We start from the raw sequence: 9,219 nt of genomic DNA on the forward strand, positions 1-9,219 counted from the left end.
AAGACAAGGCAAGGGCAAGACTGAATTGACGGACATGAATAATCATAGGACATTAAACAAGGACTGCGTCACACAGACTCAGACAGACCCGGTATAAATACACAGAAGGATAATGAGGGAACAGGAGACAGGTGGGGAACAATCAATTACTCAACAAAGAGGAAGGTGACCAAATAAGGGAACAGGAAGTGATAAGGTGACAGACACCGTGGGAAAGGAGGACACCTAGTGGAAACCCAGGGAACACAACCCAGACACTGTGACATTTTTAGCTTTCATGTAGGATTCATGTCAGCACTCAAATGTTTTTAGCAAGAGTCCAGAGACAGATGAAAATAGATGCGTGAAGAAAAAAAAATTAAGAGGTTTTTAATGACAAACTAAATGGTTTAGATTGTTTAAAACAATTGAGTTTATGCATTTCTCTTGAATGTGTGTATGGTAACCGTTGCATACATGAAGCAGAAGAAATACATAACCTCATAAACACATTGTGGTTGATGTTAAACAATAAAAAACATTATTATTTATATATCATAACTTACTTTCTTTTCAAAACACAATACACATTCTTATGACTTTTTTAACTGCGAACAACCGGTTTGGTTGGAAAATAAAAAATACATAAAAACATATTATGTTTCTTAGTTCAATTCAATTCAAGTTTATTTGTATAGTGCTTTTTACAATACAAATCGTTATAAAGCAACTTTAAGTTGAAAACAGAAAATTAAGTTTCTACAATATTTAGTAGTAGCTAGTAGTTTGTGCATGTTTGACAGGATTTTAGAAAAAATAAAAAATAATAATAATAATACAAGACGTAGTCAGCTAGACGATGAACTATCAATATTATTAATTAATAGTTATTATATGATGCAGTCACACATGTAGCAATAATTGTTAGTTCTGTTTGTTGATTCAAGGTTAGCATCATCTGGGGTCCTCTGAGGGTCAGCATCATCTCTTCTCAGGTGTTCTGGATCCAGACTGGAGCTTGTGTAAATCCTAGTTACCACGGGATGTAAATCCCGTGGCAAAACATAGAAACAAAATAGAGACATCATTAGCATAGCTGCTGATCCAACAAAGTAAAATTAGTTTAACCCAAGCTAATGAATAAAAATGCACATTTGATCAGATGCAACTACACTCACAATTTAAAAGATACATTATTCATATGCTTGGCGAAAGAGATGTGTTTTTAATCTAGATTTAAACAGAGAGAGTGTGTCTGAACCCCGAACATTATCAGGAAGGCTATTCCAGAGTTTGGGAGCCAAATGTGAGAAAGCTCTACCTCCTTTAGTGGACTTTGCTATCCTAGGAACTACCAAAAGTCCAGCGTTTTGTGACCTTAGGGTGCGTGATGGGTTGTAGCGTGGTAGAAGGCTAGTTAGGTACGCAGGAGCTAAACCATTTAGGGCCTTATAGGTAAGTAATGATAATTTGTAACTGATACGGAACTTAATAGGTAACCAGTGCAGAGACTGTAAAATTCGGGTAATATGATCATATTTTCTTGACCTCGTAAGGACTCTAGCTGCAGCATTTTGGACTACCTGTAGCTTGTTTATTGACGAAGCAGGACAACCACCTAGAAGTGCATTACAATAGTCCAGTCTAGAGGTCATGAATGCATGAACTAGCTTTTCTGCATCAGAAACAGATAACATCTTTCGTAGCTTGGCAATGTTTCTAAGATGGAAGAATGCAGTTTTTGTAACATTGGAAATATGATTTTCAAAAGACAAATTGCTGTCTAATATAACACCCAGATTTCTGACTGTAGAGGAAGTAACAGTACATCCGTCTAGTTGCAGATTGTAGTCTACAAGATTCTGTGTAGTGTTTTTTAGTCCAATAGTTAATATCTCTGTCTTATCCAAATTTAATTGGAGAAAATTATTTGTCATCCAATCTTTTACATTTTTAACACACTCTGTTAGCTTAGATAATTGGGAAGTTTCATCTGGTCTCGTTGAGATATATAGCTGAGTATCATCAGCATTACAGTGGAAGCTAATTCTGTATTTTCTAATAATATTACCAAGGGGCAACATGTATATTGAAAATAGAAGGGGACCTAGGACGGATCCTTGTGGCACTCCATATTTTACTGATGATAAATGAGATGACACCCCATTTAAGTAAACAAAATGGTAGCGATCGGACAGGTAGGATCTAAAACATCTTAGAGCCTGCCCTTGAATACCTGTATAGTTTTGTAATCGATCTATGAGTATGTCATGATCTATGGTGTCGAACGCAGCACTAAGATCAAGTAAGACTAGAAATGAGATGCAGCCTTGATCTGACGCAAGGAGCAGGTCATTTGTAATTTTAACAAGTGCAGTTTCTGTGCTATGGTGGGGCCTAAAACCTGACTGAAATTCTTCATACAGATCATTTTTATGCAGGAAGGTGCTCAATTGAGCAGACACAACTTTTTCTAAAATTTTAGACATAAATGGAAGATTTGAAATAGGCCTATAATTTGCCAGTACACTAGGATCTAGTTTTGGTTTCTTAATAAGAGGCTTGATAACCGCCAGCTTGAATGGTTTTGGGACGTGACCTAAAGATAACGACGAGTTAATGATATTGAGAAGCGGTTCTTCGGCTACAGGAAACAGCTCTTTCAGTAATTTAGTGGGTACAGGATCTAATAAACATGTTGTTGGTTTAGATACAGTCATAAGTTTATTTAGCTCTTCCTGTCCTATATTTGTAAAGCACTGCAGTTTATCTTTGGGTGCGATGGATGAAACTGAAGTGTTAGACGCTGTAGAATCTACATTCGCTATTGTATTTCTAATGTTATCTATTTTATCAGTGAAGAAATTCATAAAGTCATTACTATTTAACGTTGGTGGAATATTTGAATCAGGTGGCGTCTGGTAATTTGTTAATTTGTTAATACCATGGCACAGTACGTTTTTCTCTAACCTTTTTCAATTTGATGGGGGCAACAGCTTCTAATGTATTAGAGAAAATAGTGCCCATGTTGTCAGTAATTTCGTCTAATTCATGTGTATTTTTGGGTATAAATAGCAGTTGAGATAGATCAGGCAGGTTATTTGCGAATCTTTCTTTGGTGGCTGGAACAATAGTTCTGCCCAGACGGTATCGCTGAGACATATAGTTAATATCAGTTATACGCAGCATGCACGATACAAGGAAATGGTCCGTAATATCATCACTTTGGGGTACAATATCTATAGCAGTAAGATCGATTCCATGCGATATAATGAAATCTAGTGTATGATTAAAACGATGAGTGGGCCCGGTGACATTTTGCTTGACTCCAAAGGAGTTTATTAGGTCAGTAAACGCAAGTCCTAATGTATCATTTGCATTATCAACGTGAATATTAAAATCTCCCATGATTAGCGCCTTATCAACTGTAACTAGAAGGTCTGAGAGGAAATCTGCAAATTCTTTTAGGAATTCTGTATACGGCCCTGGTGGTCTATACACAGTAGCCAGAGCAAGAGATACATTAGATTTCTTTTGCATGTCTGACAGTGTAACATTTAGCAGAAGTATTTCAAAAGAGTTAAACCTGTATCCTGTTTTCTGGGTAACATTGAGAATATCACTATGTATTGTTGCAACACCTCCGCCACGACCAGTCTGACGGGGCTCATGCTTATAACAGTAGTTTGGTGGAGTAGACTCATTTAGACCAAAATAATCATTTGGTTTTAGCCAGGTTTCAGTCAAGCAAAGTACATCAAAACTATTATCTGTGATAATTTCATTTACAATAACTGCTTTGGGTGTGAGTGATCTAATATTTATGAGCCCAAACTTTAAAAATTGTTTTTGTTCATTTACTTTACATTTTTCTGGTTTAATTACGATAAGATTTTTTTTTTCTAGATCCTACATTATATTTTGACCTCACTATTCGGGGAACAGACACAGTCTTAATAGTTTTTACAGCGCAAGTACTTTTATCATTTAAGCGGGTGGAACAAAACTCATCATAATAGTTATCTGAGAATTGTCTTACTAGTCACAAGGAGCGAAGTGTCCTGGAGATGTTGTCAGAGAGCAGCTCCGCTCCGATTCTGCTGGGGTGTAATCCATCAGTGCGAAACAGCCTAGGACGCTCCCAGAAAAGATTCCAGTTATTAACAAATGGCAGTTTCTGTTCTTTACACCATGACAACAACCATTCATTTAAAGCAAAAAGTCTACTGAACCTTTCGTGTCCTCGTCGATACGTGGGCAGTGGTCCTGACACGACGATCGTCGTGCACCTCGAGCTGCACAGAGTGGAGACATTCAGCCGCCATTAAAGCAAGTAACAGTGAGTACAGCAGTGGTAATGTGTGTGAATAGAGTATTAGCAATGTAAGCGCAGTTAGCAGCAACCACGCTTGCTGATGCTAACGGGCTAAAAGCTAATAGCGGACCCGGGAGATCAAAATAAAACTAGTGATAGCGAGGCGCTCTGATTGTTTTAGTTGTAGAATACAATAGAGGATATATTCACACGTTATATAAACGGAAACGATTATGTATAAAATTGATTTTTAAGTTAAAAATAGTCAATGAAAAGAATATAGTGAAGGAGTTAGAATGCTTATAGTTTGTAGTAAAATCACATATATAAACTAAAAAAAATTCTTTCAAACCACGCGGTTTTCACACACATTCCTAACAAAACTGCCAACAAGGACCTTAAGTTTTTGTTTTAACATTTAGCTGTAGCTGAGACCTTGGGGGAATTATTTTGCGCACGGTTTTGGGTAGGTTTCTATGAACTTTGTAATAGGTTATAGATCACAAATTACCCTATTTAAAATCTAAAAGGTTGTGCAACTATATCAATTTCTTTAAAAAAGTAATGTAACTGATAACATTTGATTACATGTTTTAAGACTTGTAATGTTTTCAACCGTTAATCTTTTGAAACATGTAAACAGGACGGGGTTAACATTAGAGTGCTCAACAGCTAATGACCGTCAGACTTTTCAAAATCCTTCATCACTTAAATTAGGATTGTGGTGATTTCATTTTAAAGCACAACCACCACAAAATCAGATTTGCTTGGAGATTAAATACATATTTAAATACACAACAAGAAAGTTTAACAGCTATGATACTGTTTTGAAATCAAGTTTTTCCACAGCTATGAAGGGAAATGCCACGGCATCTAACAACGGGGTGGTAAAACGGTACAATTTAACAAATAAATATACATCGGCCAAATAGGAAATAAGCATACGTCTTTAACTCCTGAAACATCTGACTCATATTTTAGAGTAGTTAGATAGTTTATGAAATATATCAATTAAATCTGTACGTGTGTGAAAAATATTCAGATGTAACATTTTTATAATTAACCGCAATTTAATTAGTTTTTCTCAGTGACTGTAACTGATTACATTTATTTTTGTAATCAAATGATATAATTTAGCTATATGTAACTAGTTGACCCCCTAACACTGATTATGCATTCTAACAATAATAGATGCTGAAAGAGTTCATTAAACTCTTTAACTTTAAAAATGCGGACAGTGTCGCTTAACACTAGTTTGGCAAACAAGGGTTTGCTCATAAAACAACCCAGACCCCCGACTTGAAAGCAACGTAACAAGTATAGCCATTGCAGAAAATTATTGTAGAGATGCAGTAAGATAAACTCTGGATGCACGATTGACCGACTTATCACATGTTTACCATATTATTACAACGCCCTGCTTACCTAGTTTTATGATGAAATATGTCTCTAAAAATAAACAAACATACATACAATCTCCAGAATGGGGGCTGATGATGGGGGGCTCATCATTTCATGATGAAGACCGACTGGATATTCAGACCGCAGCAGCAGAACCCGATTGTCTTTTTCTAAAGATAAAGACAATTATTTGGTTTCAGGACACACGAATCCTAACGCCCCAATGGTTCACAAGATAACATAACAACGGTTGCTCCATTACAGCATAGCCAACCCTATTTTAGTCTGTTTTAGCACATCTATATCGTATTATTGTTGAATAGTCATTTAGTCTAAATATGTGTTAACAGTTATTTTATTGTTGTTATATGTATTATATGATTTTGTTTTACAAAGGGGTTAAATTTAATACATTTAACTAATACCTCATTCAAGCTATGTAGATCTTCAGGTCAGGGAACTACAATACCCATCATACACCTCAAGCTTCAAACATGGCCGTCGTGGATACGTACTCATATTGTATGTGGCAACGCTCTAAATCATTGGACATCTGATTAAACGCATGCGCAGATAACCTAAATAAAAAGACGCACATTTCTACGCTGTTTGTGAAGTATACGCTCCTTCCATTTTGTGATGTTACAAACCCTCTTTTTTGTGATCTGTTTTAGTGATGCAAAGTTCAAATTAACTTCTGAAAAATTATTCATTTGGACAGTTTGGTTCAATGACCCGATTCATAGGGACCTTAAGTCATTTTCGCAGTTACGTCAGTACACATTTTTGTTCTTCTAACAACTCAAGAGTCATTTTATTTCCGTGAATCATCTAAATAAATTTATTGTGTGAACACATATTGGTGGTTATTATCTTTTGTTCATTTAAGTTAATGCTGAATCATCTAAATAAAGTTAACTGTGTGAACACATATTGGTGGTTAATGTCTTTTGTTCATTTAAAGGTGCCATCTGTCATATCTTGCAAAAAAATCAAGTCATATTCCACATTCCATACCAGATGGGGGCAGTATGCCTCAATAAAGTGAATTGGTCTACTCTAGAGTAACAAACGAGAAACGGCATAGTCTCTATGCTCCGCCCCTACCTTCACAACAATCCTAGAGCATAGCTGAAGCCTATAAGACAGCGGTTCTCAATTGCAGTCCTTGCGCCCCACTGCTCTGCACATTTTGAACGTTTCTCTTAGCGCTTCAGACATTTGTTCTATTCGAACATAAGTGCCCTGCGAAGTGGACATCACAGGATATTCAGCCATGATTCCAGTTCGAAGTGAACGTAGCTATATGTTCCAATCAAAGTGCATTGAAGTGTGCAAGACGTGAATTTAAATTGTATTTATTTACAGAGGTATATGATGTCACAGTTGTCCATGTTTAAAGATGCTGCACAGCACAAATCAGTGAATGAATGTTTCGATGTGAGGTAAACTTCAACAGATTTCCCCTGCTCAGAGAGTAGGGAGCAATGAATATTTGAAAAACAGTTCATGAACGGAGTTCATTTCTAACGAGCTGATTATCTGAATCAGGTGTGTTAACAAAGAGAAACGTGCAAAATATGCAGAGCAGTGGGGCGCGAGGACTGGAATTGAGAACCGCTGCCATAAGAGGATGTTTGGTTATGTCAAGTGATTTTGAAACATGACATCTTCAAGCTACTCCCCTTCACCTTTCCCAGTGAATATGTTCATATTCGTTTTGTTCATATTACATTGAGTTGTATATACACATTATTTGAATTAAATTAATTTGACAGACAGCATTCTGTCAACATCAGACAGCTAGCGCCAACCAACGTAACCAGAGCTGGCAACTCTCAAGCATTCACCGTGAGACACACGCAATTGACTCTTTTCACACGCTTTCACGCCACACATCAATTTTCTCACGTACAGAAAAACCACGAAGCAAAGAGGACACGGAGACCAACAGACTAGTTAGAGCAGGTTACTTATGATATAAAAAAATGGGTAAGTTATAGCTAGCTAATTATCAAACGCAGCTACGGTTAGCCATTGCTAACATTAGCACGTTTATAGAGCAGCCTTCGATACATTTCTATGTTATAACTTCCCGAAAAAAATACACAAACATATAAAACAAACTTCTAGCGAAATACTAACAGCATCTAACTTACCAATCCAAAAGAAATGTTGCAAGTTCGGTGTCGAACCTCATTTCTTTTAGGTCTAATCAGTTGTCTCCAGCGATTGAAAGCAGTGCCAATGTTTACTCTGGTTCGGCTCCTTTTCTTATCGGATTTGATTTGTGATTCCGAGCGCAGTTGTTTCCCTGTAGCGGGTGGTGGTCTCTTGCCAAGGGCTTAAGTCATCCTTGCGCTCTCTTCCCTGAGCTGAAGTAGTGAGCTGTACTTTCCACATGATTGACATCAGGTATAAGTACGCCCACAAGCCGTGCGAGTTATTCGTGTATTGCAGGTTGGCTGGTGGTTATGTTGCCCGCATACCGCCTCCCATGGCCGAAACTGGTATTACGACACCTGTCGGGCCGGGGCTAGTAATGCTACTGCTAATTAAGGTTGATATCTCTGCAGAACTATAACTTGACATTTTTTTAATGACGTCATCGCCCTTATTTCTTCTCATACTTTTGATGCGTGTAGGTAATTTTTTGAATATTTTTACCTCAATTTTTGCACATGGCACCTTTAAGTTAATGCTGAATCATCTAAATAAAGTTAACTGTGTGAACACATATTGGTGGTTATTATCTTTTGTTCATTTAAGTTAATGCTGAATCATCTAAATAAAGTTAACTGTGTGAACATATATTGGTGGTTATTGTCTTTTGTTCATTTAAGTTAGTGATATTTATGTTCGCAGTTTTATGCACAGTCTCAGTTAGGTTAACATAGTACACGTAGCATGCGATTTTAAATAATATAATAAATAAAAAGAAAACAGATTGAATAAAAAAAGAATAGAGCAAGCTAGTGTTAGAGGTCTTTACACACACACACACACACACACACACACACACACACACACACACACACACACACACACACACACATATAAATAGATATAAACCGCAATGTTTTTCATAGCGTTACACTTTGAAACCAGAACGATATGTTTCCATGATTTTGTTAGCTCTTTCTGTTTGAATCTGTTTACCGTAGTTTTCACCATCCTAATTGCAATGGTTTGGTCTTACGCTTAGGGCCTTATACGTTGTGTTTCCTAGTTTTTGCTCTCATGTTAACCGACCTCTTTGTTCATACAAAGCAATATTTCTGTGAATTTGGGTATTAAAAAATTGCTTTAAACGTCGTCTTCATTCGAGAAGTTTACTTAACATCATTATATTATCCATTATATTATTTGGCATTATATTATATTGTATGATATAAGATACAAGATCGTTGCTTATTATTATTATCCAACCTTTTAATCATAAACCAAAATATCATGGCCGACTTGAGTGAAACTTATCTTGGGCGTGACCAATGTTTATGACTTCCTGATGATAACCCCCCATC

General features: G+C 36.6%; 1 long non-coding RNA gene across 1 annotated transcript; it reads right to left on the reverse strand.

Moving 5' to 3' along the window:
* Positions 1 to 801: 801 nt before the first annotated feature.
* Positions 802 to 4,216, reverse strand: LOC132116775 (uncharacterized). The gene is made up of 2 exons (XR_009425690.1): positions 4,019 to 4,216; positions 802 to 1,008 (listed from the first exon to the last, which is right to left on the reverse strand). It is a non-coding gene; the product is annotated as an uncharacterized LOC132116775 (long non-coding RNA).
* Between the last annotated feature and the right edge of the window lie 5,003 nt (positions 4,217 to 9,219).

This window comes from Carassius carassius, chromosome 36 (assembly GCF_963082965.1).
Source record: "Carassius carassius chromosome 36, fCarCar2.1, whole genome shotgun sequence".
NCBI classification, from domain to species: Eukaryota; Metazoa; Chordata; class Actinopteri; order Cypriniformes; family Cyprinidae; genus Carassius; species Carassius carassius.